At 41.8% G+C, this 16,865-nt stretch overlaps 1 pseudogene; it reads right to left on the bottom strand.

Moving 5' to 3' along the window:
• Positions 1-395: 395 nt before the first annotated feature.
• The window catches only part of LOC139553717 (centrosomal protein kizuna-like), a 36,020-nt pseudogene continuing 19,550 nt past the window's right edge, over positions 396-16,865 (bottom strand).

Below are 16,865 nucleotides of genomic sequence, written 5' to 3'. Positions count from 1 at the left end.
AATATGTAAGACAGACTGGGCCAGCCACTGTTTAGCAGACTCTGGTAGGCCGGGTTGAATGTAATGTGGAAAATTATAGCTAGCACTGAAATGCCTCCTTTTTGGAGTCTCCTTCCTGGTTTTTGTGATTGTTACATATTACTGTTTACCTTATGTTATATCTACATTACAATAAGGTTTGTGAGCAGGACTGCCATCGTTCAATCACAGCTTCATGCTTTTTTCTCACATTTGATTATTATCTATCATTATGTTATATGCCTTAAAAAAATGGAGAAATGTTGTACGAAACTTTGGCACAAATGATACAAAACAAGTATATATTAATATAACCCATCATGTCTACCCCTTATATGAGAATTCCACAATAACACAAATAAACACCCGTATTATCCTTCTGCATTTCAAAAATACGATTTTATTCTCCGCAATTAGACATACTTATTGCTAGTCTCTATGGTAAAGGAGACATAGGCTTATGACTCTATCCTTTACTTATCATATGCTATCCATCCAAACTGCACTATATAATGATTGTGAATTTGGACTGTTGTTTTGTTTTTGTAATGAGTTAATTGGAATTAAATTTGATGATGTGCTTAAATAATCGAAAAGCTATACAGGGTTGATTCTATCTGGGAAAATGATGCTTACCTGGTATTTAATATACTGTTGGCACAGGCTGGTAGAGAATGCTGCCTTAATTTACCCTGTCTTTTTAAAGCTCCTAACACCCACAAAGAAATGCTAATAGCACAGGCACTCTAGCACAGCGTTAGTCTAAAGGAAAAGGGTAAAAAGAGGGAGACCCATCACCCCATCAACTCCTACTCCCTTCCCAGCTATGACCCATAGCTAAATTGTTTAGGTCTGTTTAGACGTTTAAAACAGCAGAGTACTATAGTAGGATGTAGCTAGCACTCAGAGGGCCAACAGTGTGAGGCAACCCTGGGCATTCACTGCTTCCATTCTGTGCTCTCTAACATGTGAGTGCTCTCTGCTGGCCATAAAGAGGAACTGCAGAGCTGTAAAAATGGTGCCACAGATTCACACTCAATTACATTCATTGAAAGCAGGCAGCTCCTTCATTGGAATCACAGCTGCTTGACAGAACAGAACACAACAATGATTGACAGAAATAAAATGGAATAGCCTAAATATATTCAATTGAATTCTAGACCATTTCAAATTATTCACAAGTTTACACTACATTATCAAATTGTTTTAAACTACCTCAGTTAGACAAATTACTTATCGGAATGTGACAAATTATTTTCTAATAAAATGTTCCTCTTATCAAAAACAAAAAACTCATGAATAGAAATTAAAAGACATGATATTGTGTGATTAACCAGGTATTAGACAGATGGATACTTGATGGTGCATGTTAGGCATGGTGCGAATGAAGAGGAACCCAATGCAGGAGAGTGACCTCCTCTGGCAGTAGCCTCTCAATGCTGCCTGCTATTCTGTCGTTCTCTGTCTATCACTGCCTATTTCTCTTCTCTGGTCCCAAATCAAATCATAGACCATTGCAGTGGGTTACAGTATATGGAGTTACACCCATATTGCTTACACAATGTCGATGCTTTCAGATCTACAAATGAAGGGCCAGTAATAAGTGCCTAGGGGTAGGAGCAAGTTTTGTTTTCAGACTGGGTGTTTGTCTAACTTTGCCAGGAATTTGCACTGAAATAAAGCAGTTTGTCCCTGTGCGTCTTTCACTGCCAAAAGTCCTTTACCACATATCTGTCTAATCTGTCTCTGTTTGTTTGTCTGCATGTTCGTCGGTCTCTTTACCTGCCTCTTTCTGGGGCAATCTCTCTATTTTTCTCCCTCCTGCTCTCCCTCCCTGTGTTCTGCGAGAGCCACACACATCGTTTCCTCTTGCCTCTCTTCGACAGAGGGCTAACTTCTGATTATGACACTTTGTATGAGTGATTGGGGGGTGAATGCCTGAGCACATACTGTTGTCCAAGAGAACGTTCCACACACGAATTGTCAAGTAAAGGTTTTTGTCAAGCAGGGACGCGGCATCACAAACATAGCAGCCACTGATGACTGGAGAGGGAGAGATAAATCAAATCAAATTTTATTGGTCACATACACATATTTAGCAGATGTTATTGCAGGTGTAGCGAAATGCGTGTGTTCCTAGCTCCAACAGTGCAGTAGTATCTAACAGCGCAGTAGTATCTAAAAACAAATCTAAAAGTTAAAAAAGCAATGTCGGAGTGGCATTGCCTAAAATACAGTAGAATAGAATACAGTATATACACATATGAGATGAGTAAAGCAGTATGTAAACATTATTAAAGTGACTAGTGTTTACAAGTCTATGTATATGGGGTAGCAGCCTCTATGGTGCAGGGTTGCGTAAAAGGGTGGAAGCCGGCTAGTGATGGCTATTTAACAGTCTGATGGCCTTAAGATAGAAGCTGTTTTTCAGTCTCTCGTACCAACTTTGATGCACCTGTACTGACCTCGCCTTCTGGATGATAGCGGGATGAACAGGTAGTTGTTCCCCGTTGGAGAGCCCTGCGGTTGCAGGCGGTGCAGTTGCTGTACCAGGCGGTGATACAGCACGACAGGATGTTCTCAATTGTGCATCTGTAAAAGTTTGTGAGGGTTTTAGGGGCCAAGCCAAATCTCTTCAGCCTCCTGAGGTTGAAGAGGCGCTGTTGCACCTTCTTCACCACACTGTCTGTGTGGGTGAACCTACGTTTTCTGTTGCTTTTTTAGTGAGATCATTTCTTCCTAAAATCAAGGCCAGGCCAAAAAAATGAGGAAAAAACTGAATAAAAAATAAAAGAGAAAAGAAACACCATCTGAAATGCCTACAGTAAAGGAAGAAAAACAGCACAAAGATTCTTGCAGAAGAGGAAGCAGAGGCATGCACCCGCAGACAAAGGGGAACAAGTGGTCTTTACATGGAGTGCAGCTGCTTATTAAGTCTCACTCCTTCCTGCATTATTCCTTTCAGCCCCACTCAACCACAAAGTGATTTTGCTTTACCACTCACAATGGCAGCAAAAGATTTTTAATGGATGAATCCTTAAAAAAACTGTTGCAGATCTGTCTGCTTGGCCGTGATTCATAATACAATAAAACAGCACATTCTATAAAGTGTCTTACTGAAAAACATTGTGTGGAGGCGAGAGAAAAAAAACGGAATATGAAAGAGCTCAATTCTCTCCAATGCCATAATAGTGAAATGAGCACATATAAATGTGTTAAGAGTATCTCTTTGTATCTTGTATAGACTGCATATATTTAATCTTTAAAGTGTATTAAGGCAGAGTCATTGCTATGCAAAGCAGCACCCAGCGCTTTTCTCTTGCTTTTCAGCCGAGTGTAGTGCTTGGCCAATAGGACTGGCCCCCGCCTCTCATTCTGCATTCATAACATGCAACATTTGCACAATGTATCTCTCAAAGGCTCCTGAATAGAGAGCCTTAATACTCATGTAAACAACTGCAAACCAATTACTTAATGAATCGGGCCCACACATAATGAGGAGCCACACAAAGGGCTATAAATGCATTTTTTTCACCAAAGCCTCTGCTTTAAACTACAATCCCTCAGCTGTAGTCTAGGCTTAACTGGCAAATCATAATTATTGTCTAAGACAACAGAGTGGAGGCCGTTTTTTATTTTGATTCCAGCCAGAGTATTTTGATGGCATTTGTCGGCTCACTGACAAAATAAAGCAAATAATGAAAAAGGGAGAAGAAAGGAAAATACATAAGGAGATGGTAAGAGAAGGAGTGACAGAGACGAATAGAGGAAGGGGAAAAGAGATGGGGAGAGAGAGACATTGAGATAGAACAAGAGAGAGAGAAAGAGAAGGGCAGAGCATCCTGCAGTGTTATGTTTCCGTTCAAGTGCAGGACTTCGAGACCACTTGTTGAAGCAATAAAGCGCAAGAAGTGACTGTGGTAAGTGGAATGCTTAAAACATAAGCATCCAGGGGGGGGGGGGGGGACATCACAGAGGAGCAGGAAAGAGGTATGATGGTGACCACTCTTAGTAATCGCCCTACAACAGCTCACTCTTTCCCTGACCAGATTAGATGTCAAGCATGCAAAACTACTCATTAGTCCCATTTCAATCATTTATGCACAGGACCACCACGACCCCAGTGGCCAATCAGAGCTGTGATTCTTGCTATTTCCTCTACATTTACACTTGTTTTATCGCCTTAGATTTGGGCTTAACATGCGCCTTAATGACGGTGGAGACGGAGCCATCTGAGAGGGTCTGGAGTCTGAAATTGGCTCATGTTTATTAAAGAGGTTCAGTCATTGGGCTGGCACTGGCAGACAGCAGCGCCTCAATAGAGCTGGGCCATTATGTCTTTTCCTCTGCTAATAGGTAGACTGGGAGAGCCCGCTGGCCTGGACAGGGAGACGAACACATTGGGCCCTTGTGTCAGCGTGGTGCCCAGTAATCACATGAAATCAGAGAAGATTATTCCTCATAACGTTTACGCAGCCATTACCTTCCCAAATGGGCTCCCGGTGAAGAGGCGCTCTGGGGACCGCACAATTGCAGATTTTGATGAAGTCATGTTGATATTCAGATGTGTGAAAACATGGAGCTATTTAGATGTTCTTTTCCTACCACTCAAAGCTTTGATTTGAACAGCCTAAATGCTATTCAGGACGTGTGGAAGCTCTGGAAATTAAAAGGATGTGTCACCTTAAAACTAATCCTTGTGAGTCTTCCTTTAAAAACAGTTATTATTATAATATACTTGATTTTATATTTGTATAAACACAATTTGTACACGTAGTACCACAACGGTCTGCTTTTAAAGCTAGCCTCCTGAAACATGAACCCTATAGTGAGAGCAGACTTTAGGCTTGATAACAGTCTGGCCTTTTGTTTTCATGCACAAGTTAATGGGTGGCATACCGTTGATCTAATGGAAATGAACTGGGAATTATTAGAGCCACATGCAAATGTACATCATCCACTTTGGTGTCTGGTGGCCTATTTCCCATAAAGGGAGTGAAGGAGAATAATAATGTTCTTACCAAGGGGGTCTTGATGAGAGTACTCAACTCTCCCACTATCCACTTCATAGCCATCATTTATTCCTTAAAGAGCAAACAAGACAGATCAAACATTTTGATTTGTGCATCTATCTTCGTAACTAAATTTTAAAAAGAATGTCAAAAGTTGGCTAATGATCGAGCAATATAACAACTTTTTTCATGTCTGTATGTAATGTATCGGTATCTATGTAGTCTAAATGTTGTAATGTTTTTGCACCATGGAATTTAGGGAGTGTTTTGTAATATCCCGGTCACATTTTTAAAATGTATGTAATGTGTATACAGTATATGTGTTTTTTTAACTGGCAAATTAAATCAATCAATCAATAAATCTATTACATGATAAGCTGTGTTGTGTATTCTCATACAGTACCAGTCAAAAGTTTGGACATACCTACTCATTCAAGTAGTTTGGACATACCTACTAATTTTCTTTATTTTTACTATTTTCTACATTGTAGAATAATAGTGAAGACATCAAAACTATGAAATAATACATATGGAATCATGTAGTAACCAAAAAGGTGTTAAACAAATCTAAATATATTTTATATTCAAAAGTAGCCACTCTTTGCCTTGATGACAGCTTTGCACACTCTTGGCATTTTCTCAACCAGCTCCATGAGGTAGTCACCTGGAAGGTATTTCAATTAACAGGTGTGCCTTGTTAAAAGTTCATTTGGGGAAATTGTTTCCATCAAAATGCGTTTGAGCCAATCAGTTGTGTTGTGACATGGTAGGGGTGGTATACAGAAGCTAGCCATATTTGGGAAAAGACCAAGTCCATATTATGGCAAGAACAGCTCAAATAAGCAAAGAGAACAGTCCATCATTACTTTAAGACATGAAGGTCAGTCAATCTGGAAGATTTCAAGAACTTTTAAAGTTTCTTCAAGTGCAGTCGCAAAAACCATCAAGCGCTATGATGAAACCTGCTCTCATGAGGACCGCCACAGGAAAGGAAGACCCAGAGTTACTTCTGCTGCAGAGGATATGTTCATTAGAGTTAACTGCACTTCAGATTGCAGCCCAAATAAATACTTCACAAAGTTCAAGTAACAAAGACATCTCAACATCAACTGTTCAGAGGAGACTGCGTGAATCAGGCCTTCATGGTCAAATTGCTGCAACGAAACCACTACTAAAAGGACACCAATAGGAAGAAGAGACTTGCTTGGTTCAAGAAACACGAGCAATGGACATTAGACCGGTGGAAATATGTCCTTTGATCTGATGAGTCCAAATTTGAGATTGTTGGTTCCAACCGCCGTGTCTTTGTGAAACGCAGAATAGGTGAACGGGTTATCTCTGCATATGTGGTTCCCGCCGTGAAGCACGGAGAATGTGTGAGCTTTGCTGGTGACACTGTCAGTGATCTATTTAGAATTGAAGGCATACTTAACCAGCATGGCTAACACAGAATTCTTCAGCGACACACCATCCCATCTGGTTTGCGCTTAGTGGGACTATAAGACATTTTTCAACAGCACAATGACCCAAAACACACCTCCAGGCTGTGTAAGGGCTATTTGACCAAGAAGGAGAGTGATGGAGTGCTGCATCAGATGACCTGGCCTCCACAATCACCCAACCTCAACCCAATTGAGGGTTGCCAAGATTGTGCAAAGCTGTCATCAAGGCAACGGGTGGCAATTTTGAAGAAATATTTGAATTTGTTAAACACTTTTTTGGTTACTACATGATTCCAAGTGTTATTTCATAGTTTTGATGTCTTCACTCTTATTCTACAGTGCAGAAAATAGTAAAAATAAAGAAAAACCCTTGAATGAGTAGGTGTGTCCAAACTTCTGACTGGTACTGTATATGAAAATGGATGAAGAGGAAAAGCACAGATGAAAGCTGTGTCCTTTGACTTACTCGAAAAAATCTGTACACACGGTGGGTATATTCTCTATACGACACTAGTAACAATTCTTTACGGGACGGTGAGCCATATGGTCAGTGTTGACCGATGATTAGGCCACAGTGGAGTAGTAGTGTGGGGTGGTATGGGCGACGATTCCCCTTATCTGACAGATCCTCCTCCTCGTCTCCAGAGCTCTGCTGCCTCTCCTGCGTGGCAGACTGTTTAAGCAGCTGATATGCTTTTGTCGTCTCTGTTCAAAAAACACAAAATGCCCCACTTAAATATTGACTCAAGACCCAAGTTTCCAACTTTCAGAGGCTGTGTGTTTGATGAGACAACACGCACCGATGGCTGGCTCTTTGGGTCTTCAGAGCAGGGCAGGCTAAACTGTGTATGTAAGTAGTGTACATGGGCACGCCAAGAGGAGAAACAGTTTCCACGACACCATATTCACCCTCCATATTATTGCTGTATCAGGTTGGCAGGCCCCCCTACTCAGAAGAGATTGATTGATTTTCTTTAAATAAAACACTAACTACTTCCATATACAGTGGATTAGGTATCATATTTGACAACTACACAGGCTTTAAAATCAATAGAGAAGCTGAAAGGTCGTAAAATTTGTCCACCATGGTAATGGTAATGGTAATATAGTTGTTTTAATCACAGTTTCAGGCTAGGAATGTCAAAAGTTGGCTAATGATCGAATACTTTGGACTCTGTGGGCAACAAATGAATGTTTGGCCTTACAGAATTGATTAAACAATGTAACATTTATGTTACAAATACAGTGCATTCGGAAAGTATTCAGACCCTATGACCTTTTCCACATTTTGTTACGTTACAGCCTTATTCTAAAATGGATTCAATCATTTTTAATCTCTCCACATCAATCTACACACAATACCCCAAAATAACAAAGCAAAAACAGGTTGACATTTTTGCAAATGTATAAAAAAAAAATGTTTTAACACATTTACATAAGTATTCAGACCCTTTACTCAGTACTTTGTAGCAGCAGACCCAAGAAGACTTGAGGCGGCTTCAACAAGCTTGGCACACCTGTATTTGGGGAGTTTCTCCCATTCTTCTTTGTAGATCCTCTCAAGCTCTGTCAGGTTGGATGGGGAGCGTCAGTACACAGCTATTTTCATGTCTCTCCAAAGATGTTTGATCAAGTTCAAGTCCGGGCATTCAGAGACTTGTCCCAAAGCCACTCCTGCGTTGTCTTGACTGTGTACTTAGGGTCGTTGTCCTGTTGGAAGGTGAACCTTTGCCCCAGTCTGACGTCCTGGGCGCTCTGGGGCAGGTTTTCATCAAGGATCGCTCTGTACTTTATTCAATTCATCTTTCCCTTGATCCAGACTAGTCTCCCAGTCCCTGCCGCAGAAAAACATCCCCACAGCATGATGCTGCCACCACCATGCTTCACCGTAGGGATGGTGCCAGGTTTCTTCCAGACGGGACGCTTGGCATTAAGGCCAACGAGTTCAATCTCGATTTCATCAGAGCAGAGAATCTTGTTTCTCATAGTCAGAGTCCTTTAGGTGCCTTTTGGCAAACTCCAAGCTGGCTGTCATGTGCCTTTTACTGAGTGGCTTCCGTCTGGCCACTCTACCATAAAGGCCTGATTGGTGGAGTGCTGCAGAGATGGTTGTCTTTCAGGAAGGTTCTCCTATCTCCACAGAGGAACTCAAGAGCTCTGTCAGAGTGACAACACCTCCCTGACCAAGGCCCTTCTCCCCCAATTGTTCAGTTTGGTCGGGTGGCCAACTCTAGGAAGAGTCTTGGTGGTTCCAAACTTCTTCCATTTAAGGATGATGGAAGCCACTGTGTTCTTGGGGACCTTAAATGCTGCAGACATTTTTTGGTACCCTTCCCAGATCTGTCCCTCCGCAGATCTGTGCTCTCCGGACAATTCCTTTGACCTCATGGCTTGGTTTTTGCTCTGACATGCACTGTCAACTGTGGGACCTTATATAGACAGGTGTGTGCCTTTCCAAATCATGTCCAATCAATTGAATTTACCACAGGTGGACTCAAATCAAGTTGTAGAAACATTTCAAGGATGATCAATGGAAACAGGAGGCACCTGACCTCAATTTCGAGTCTCATAGCAAAAGGGTTTGAATACTTATTTAAATAAGACATTTCAGTTTTTTATTTTTAATACTTTTGCAAAAAAATCTAAAAACCTGTTTCGCTTTGTCATTATGGGGTATTGTGTGTAGATTGATGAGTATTTTTTTATTTATTTAATCCCTTCTAGAATAAGGCTGTAACGTAACAAAATGTGGAAAAAGTCAAGGGGTCTGAATACTTTCCGAAGGCACTGTATATCTAAGTATCTGTCCATTGTAGTTGTTTTGTCTGTAGAAATAACAAATGCATGTCACTTTAAGCATATACAGCCACACATTCTTAACTCATTACCTTCCGTTTGTGCTGACAGTGTGTGGTAACAGATAGACAACACTCACTGTTGCCCAGCAGTGGCTCTGGACTGGTTCTGTGGGCTTGCGCCCTTGGAGATGCTCACAGATGAAATGCTCAGTATGAAATCTATGCTAGCCAAGTGTTTCTGAGATTCTGGTGTGAACTGGAACCCAGGCCGCTTTCAGCATACCTTCACATCTCGCCTTTTCAAGTATGCTGCTGCATAGCATTGTTTAGAAGATAATGAGAACCAATGGCCGATCTCTAGCTACACCCCGGTGTCCTGACAATGGAACCGCTGCATTATATGGGTGTGAATGATCAATTTGGCCACGCCTCTGCTCTGGCCGGCTGAAAACATGCACTGTTTCTCCAAGATAATTAGAGGAATTGCACAGCTCTTCAGGTGGGACTCTAACCCCAGTTTGACCTTGATCATCCTGCCACAGCCATCCATTTAAAAGAGCCCATTATCAGCGGCTGTGAGAGCAAAACAAACGCCACACAAGAACTCTGAATGCAGGGCTCAGCACTGCCTTTTTACCTCCAATAGGAATACTTTCCACGGGGCTCTCGTCCTGGCTGTCCTCTTCACCACTTTGTAGTCCTGTAAGAAAGGGAGCCCCACACAGAGCTCAGAGACAGGGGGAGGCTGGGACTCTGGGTTTCCCTTTGTCTTAATAGAGGGCCCTATGAAGACAGGCTGCCAGGGATTCAGAAAGAGGCCTACGTTAAAAGTGTTGTGATTCTTTGTCATATGAGGGAAGTTTAATTTCAGTATAGCGATTGCTCATACTTAACAGAAATGGCACCATTCTACCATTGCTCACATCCCGACCCTCTATGTCTCGCTGGGCAATTACTGACTTTTTTCTGTTTGTGATGTTGTGAAAACTAAACTTGCAACATCTGCAAATTGCTTCTGATTGAAATAGTTCTAGTCTAAAAACACAGGCATCATTAGACAGGGTCATACTCCCAACTTCCCTCATTAGTTTTAGTCTTGACTGGTTACACAGTTCACTATCATAACCTGGAGAGTGATGCATCACTACTTGGACTAGCACATGAGTTACTGTACCAAGTGGCCAGCCAGACATGGGGAGAGAACAATAATGACCTTGCATTCCTGCGGCGCGGTGCTCCTGAGCAGGTCTGACTGTGCGGACCTCCACAGCACTGTCGTAGGGGAATGAGGGAAGGCCACAGGATGACGACTCACGCGCCACCTCCACCGAGGGGCACTCCTCACTGGAACGGGACAAAAGTGTCCTCAGCAGCACTTTGGCCTGCAACCATGGCAAATTAAAACCACATTCTAATTGCTTCCACATTGTGAAGGGAGAGTCAAATTGAACTACTACCAATTAAACAAGTAATCTACCAGGCCTGGCTGTGGTACAGAGCACTGCACACATCCTGACAGAGCACTGCACAGCTCTCTCTCTCTCCCCCTCCCATGAGATTAGACAAGCGCCTAAAGAATGCAATCATCCTCACATTAATGTGAAATACGTTAAGATATCTCCACTTGGCAGAGGATAGAGACAAACTGCTCTCTTCCTTCCTCTCCACTTATCTCCTGGGAGACGAGGATACTGCGTGATGACATACAGATTCCTTTCACCGTATCAAACCAGCCATCATCATCTGAGAGATAGGCCCTCTCTTGTCTTCAAAGGCTGCCTCTCAGCTCAGAGGCTGTTCACAACTTTTAATGAGCACTAATATGAAGGGGATGATCAGGAGGATTTTAGACACAGACAAACTTTAAGTACATGTACAATATTAGTTGTTATAGGCAGGTCATTGGGAGACTGACAGTGTGTACAGGCTTTCATATCCTGAGAGGGGAACAAACACCAACTCCAATCTGATCTCCTCTTCAACACTGACAATCAAAAATGTCCTGATCCCTATTCCTGATATTTCTCTTTTTAAATATAGTCAAATGTACCACGGAGCAGAGAGAGCTCTCACAAACCCAAACCACTGCATTTTAAATATCAATGAATGCAACTGTTGGCCCTTGAATACTCAAAGGGCCTCCGAGTGTGCATGCGAGCTGCATGCTCCCGTTTGTTAGAGTGGTGAAGGCTGTGTGGCAAGACGTGAATAGAAATTCAGTTTGCTCTCGTGTATGAGAGTGAAGGAGAATAAGCTGCTGTGTGTGTTTGTGAGAGAGAGAGAAAGAGAGAGAGCGAGAGAGAGACTATTTGCACATCATTACCACACTGTGCATATATACACACATAATATGACATTTGAAATGTCTTTATTATTTTGGAACTTTTGTAAGTGTAATGTTTACTGTTCAGAGAGAGAGAGAAAAAGAGAGAAAAAGAGAGAGAGAGAGAGAGAGAGACTCAAGCTCTTCCTGGTGCACTTGGACATGATGATCAGGATGGCGGCACCTCCCTTCTCTTTGTCAGTTCATATTTTCAAGAGCCAGGAAATTTAATACAAATAAGATAGTTATTTTTCAAAACTGATTATATTACAAGAAATAAACTTATCCTTTGTTGTGAAGACCAAATATTTCCCACTCCTTCATCAAATGTTAAGAGATTAATCTGTATAGACCTACACATTGATTTGGTTTGTGATACAGTTACATGTGTCTCAGTTACAATGAAAACCCTAAGCACACAAACAAAGAAAGTAACAGAGACGATTCAGGAAGGAAGATGAGATGCTCTTATCTCGATATTTCAGCCTCTGTGGGCCTGGTGAATAGTCACTGTAATTTCATCGGCCGTTTAATTAGGCATACTCTGTTGCAAGGTCAATGAGTAGCGACTTTCAAAGACTCCCGCCTCGGTTGTGAAGAAGGTCTAATGCCTGCCTCATTCACACGGGCCTAGGCCACAGCAATACTTCAGCTAATAACAAATTAAAGGCCTGTGTTTTCAGGAGAATAAGCCACAGGATGAAAGGAGTCTGGGCAGAGCCTGTTATTTGCGATTAGTGCATGGGTCAGAGTCTCCCTTCGGTCAAGGTCACCCTGTGTAGTAATCTGATGAATGGGAATCACTATGTTTCACACCCACAGAGACAAAGAGGCCCAAAGTGCGATCGCCTTCTTAACACCGATTGTCCATACAATGGCTGCTATCTTTGAAAGACAACTAACATACGAAAGCCCCTGATATCGTGTTGTCTGAGGTTTAACACTGTATGTGTCGCTAAATTTTTTAAAGATATCCTTGTAATGCATGACATGTGCTTGCAGGGCTCTAAATGAACCTTTTCATTGGTAGCAATGGTGTCCTAACGTATAAAATGTAGGAGTACCAGAATTCTTTACTTCTATCGATTGAGATATGGCCTATATATATCACTTAGAAATGTCCTTGTTTTTTAAATAAAAGCAAATATTTTGTACATTAAAATAACATAAATTTGATCAGAAATACAGTGTAGACATTGTTAATGTTGTAAATGACTATTGTAGCTGGAAACGGCAGATTTTTTTATGGAATATCTACATAGGTGTACAGAGGCCCATTATCAGCAACCATCACTCCTGTGTTCCAATGGCACGTTGTGTTAGCTAATCCAAGCTTATCATTTTAAAAGGCAAATTGATCATTAGAAAACCCTTTTGCAATTATGTTAGCACAGCTGAAAATTGTTGTTCTGATTAAAGAAGCAATAACACTGGCCTTCTTTAGACTAGTTGAGTATCTGGAGCATCAGCATTTGTGGATTTGATTACAGGCTCAGTAACCATTAATTGTAACTTTATTCTCAGTTTCAACTTTATCCTTGTATTTCAAGTTTTCAAAGTACTATACGTGCAAAAAACCTAAAAACTGGTACCACCACCTATCCCTTTTTTTCATCACTTGGCCCTAATACTCTTCCGTACAACCATGATGCTAACGAATATGCGCTCGCTTTTGTCTTTAGGGCACTGGTGCTCCCAAATAAAAATTCCAGGTCGCAAAACAACATTTTTAGAGCATATGCAACCAAATCGGTAGCACTTTAGAGCCCTATGTGCTTGCAGTGCATGATGACTGCTTCAGTAACAAGCCAGAAGTGGAAAAAAACTGGGATTCAACCCCCTGGAGTCTGTACTGTATGTAACAGAAACTGTACTAGTGTATTGTGAGATGCATACCGTGGTGCTATAGGAGGCATTGTGCGGCAGTAGCAGTGGAGTGAACAGCTGGACGAGGCGCTCGGTGGTGAGGACATGGTGGTCCTTCAGCAGAAGGGTGTGCTTGAACCAGGGATCCCACAGAGGAGCAGCGTCAGGTGGGAGACAGGAGCTGCAGTGTGGAGGACAGGGGTGGAGACACACAGCATCGTGAGGAACACAGGCCTGTCGTCTGAATGGATATGTAACATAGTAAGATACAACATAAACATCTTTCCTTACAGTGAGAAAATGTACTTATACTGTCTTATCTATATACTGTAAACACTTCACAAACCATCATGTTCTTCATGTTTTTTGCTCATTCATGCATGTATGGTGAAAAACCTTGTAGATGGAAAGAAAAACACATGGTACACACAAATAAAAAGTGGTATAGTTTGACATCTTGATATATTGACAAGAATTGGAACTTAACTGATATTTGTGAATGGAAGTTAACCTAACGACACATAAGTTGGCTACATACTGAGAAAAAGTCAAGCGACCACAGTAGGGTATAAAACATATCAGGATACTTTATTTAGCAGACCATAGCAGAGCTTGGAGCTATGGTTCAATGTGGAGCTCCTGATTATCAAAAGAAACCAAAGTCACAGATAGAGTTTAATTTGCTCATCACATTCACACACACAGAGTTAGGCTTCTGCTGGAGGTTACACAAATTTCCGTTACATTTGTGGAGGATGGAGGCCAGTTCACGGCCATTCGATCCAATCTCAACCTGTTCTAAATGTGTTCTCACCCCCGACATCTAAACTCCACTCTAACTACCAAGAAAAACACACAGGAACTAATCTGCTCTTTGTCTGGAATTCCTCTTTGAATCAGTTCACTTTTCATTTCGACGGTAAGATTGGTCTATTGAACTCGGTCACTTGTAGAGCACTGATATCTCTGGTCTGAATGACTCAATTATAGCTCACATTTATTACAGGAACAGAGAGTTCAAAATATCCCCATCTTGACTCACTCAGGCTAGTTGCAAGATTTAGCAAATATAACACTGAGGGACCCTGAAACAGCAAGACCAATTAAAACAGTTTTCTACCTGTGATCTTATTGCACATATTTGCATATTATTGCACATATCTGGTGCAGAGTTCACAGAAGCCTTACCTTATTTTCTTGGGCTCGGTGGTCAATAAGTTAAAGCTAACTATCTCTTCAGGTAACAGGCAACCAACCCTTTGACGTGGTCTTTGACAACCTCTGAAGCTGGTGAAGGACGACTGCTCCACATGTATCAAGGTCCTCTCCATTCAAGCCTTCCCTGGCGTTACAAAGGCTGCCGAACAGATAGAGCGGAGTGAGCCATCGCCATGACCCCGGGGCTCAGTCCAGCAGCCCAAAAGGTCAGGGGTATAGAGCACAGCAGCTGTTCTCAGTACACTCCACAGTAGGGATGAGCCACACCACACACAGTAAACACATGGCAAAGGCCATGGCAGAACTAACACTCACAACTCACAAGCTGACAACTAGGTGACAGTAGTTCTGATCAATCTGGCAAAAAGGACATAATTGGACAAGATGTTATTCCCTTTCCTGCTTTCGATGGCAAACACTTATTGACACATGTTTTTAGATCTTTATAGTGTACACAAATGGAACATCACAAGACAAGTGGTCACTTTAGTTCCAAATGCCACATAGCCGTTGAATTTACCTGACTCTCAAAAGCTAGAACAACCATGATTCAGCTGCAAAGTGTGGTTATTATGACAATCCAGTCTTTCAAAAACCCTTAGAAACCAAGATGTGCTGCAATGACACTTAAATGAATGACACTTAATTTAAAAGTGAGAGCCCTTGGCGGCAGGATAATACATTTTCCTCCAGCTCCACAAACACTGGTTGATAATGAAAAGAATTGCAGCCAAACTTAAGACCAATATAATTTCTAATGAAGGAAACAGCTTACCTGACCACTTTTTTACGTTTGCTATCACCAACTAATGAGACCCAGTACACATTTCTTTATCTTCTGTGGAATAGTTCTTCGATGCTCTCCAGTAGAAGGAAGAACACCTGGATTGACAGCCTAAAATAACACATAGGTCAAATGAACACACAGAGACAAAAGTGGCTGATGGATTTCACAGATTTTTTCAGTTAATTTGATTTCAATTTGGTACTCAAGGTATGCTTGTACTTGAGGTGTAGGTGTTACAGGAATGTCCTAATGTACAGTGGGGCAAAAAAGTATTTAGTCAGCCACCAATTGTGCAAGTTCTCCCACTTAAAAAGATGAGAGAGGCCTGTAATTTTCATCATAGGTACACTTCAACTATGACAGACAAAATGAGAAAAAAAATCCAGAAAATCACATTGTAGGATTTTTAATGAATTTATTTGCAAATTATGGTGGAAAATAAGTATTTGGTCACCTACAAACAAGCAAGATTTCTGGCTCTCACAGACCTGTAACTTCTTCTTTAAGAGGCTCCTCTGTCCTCCACTCGTTACCTGTATTAATGGCACCTGTTTGAACTTGTTATCAGTATAAAAGACACCTGTCCACAACCTCAAACAGTCACACTCCAAACTCCACTATGACCAAGACCAAAGAGCTGTCAAAGGACACCAGAAACAAAATTGTAGACCTGCACCAGGCTGGGAAGACTGAATCTGCAATAGGTAAGCAGCTTGGTTTGAAGAAATCAACTGTGGGAGCAATTATTAGGAAATGGAAGATATAGAAGACCACTGATAATCTCCCTCGATCTGGGGCTCCACGCAAGATCTCACCCCGTGGGGTCAAAATTATCACAAGAACGGTGAGCAAAAATCCCAGAACCACACGGGGGGACCTAGTGAATGACCTGCAGAGAGCTGGGACCAAAGTAACAAAGCCTACCATCAGTAACACACTACGCTGCCAGGGACTCAAATTCTGCAGTGCCAGACGTGTCCCCCTGCTTAAGCCAGTACATGTCCAGGCCCGTCTGAAGTTTGCTAGAGAGCATTTGGATGATCCAGAAGAAGATTGGGAGAATGTCATATGGTCAGATGAAACCAAAATAGAACTTTTTGGTAAAAACTCAACTCGTCGTGTTTGGAGGACAAAGAATGCTGAGTTGCATCCAAAGAACACCATAGCTACTGTGAAGCATGGGGGTGGAAACATCATGCTTTGGGGCTGTTTTTCTGCAAAGGGACTAGGACGACTGATCCATGTAAAGGAAAGAATGAATGGGGCCATGTATCGTGAGATTTTGAGTGAAAACCTCCTTCCATCAGCAAGGGCATTGAAGATGAAACGTGGCTGGGTCTTTCAGCATGACAATGATCCCAAACACACCGCCCGGGCAACGAAGGAGTGGCTTCGTAAGAA

This window comes from Salvelinus alpinus, chromosome 25, assembly GCF_045679555.1.
Source record: "Salvelinus alpinus chromosome 25, SLU_Salpinus.1, whole genome shotgun sequence".
NCBI classification, from domain to species: Eukaryota; Metazoa; Chordata; class Actinopteri; order Salmoniformes; family Salmonidae; genus Salvelinus; species Salvelinus alpinus.
The sequence above is the reverse complement of the archived record's forward strand: the minus strand, read 5'-3'. Positions and strand labels throughout refer to the sequence as shown.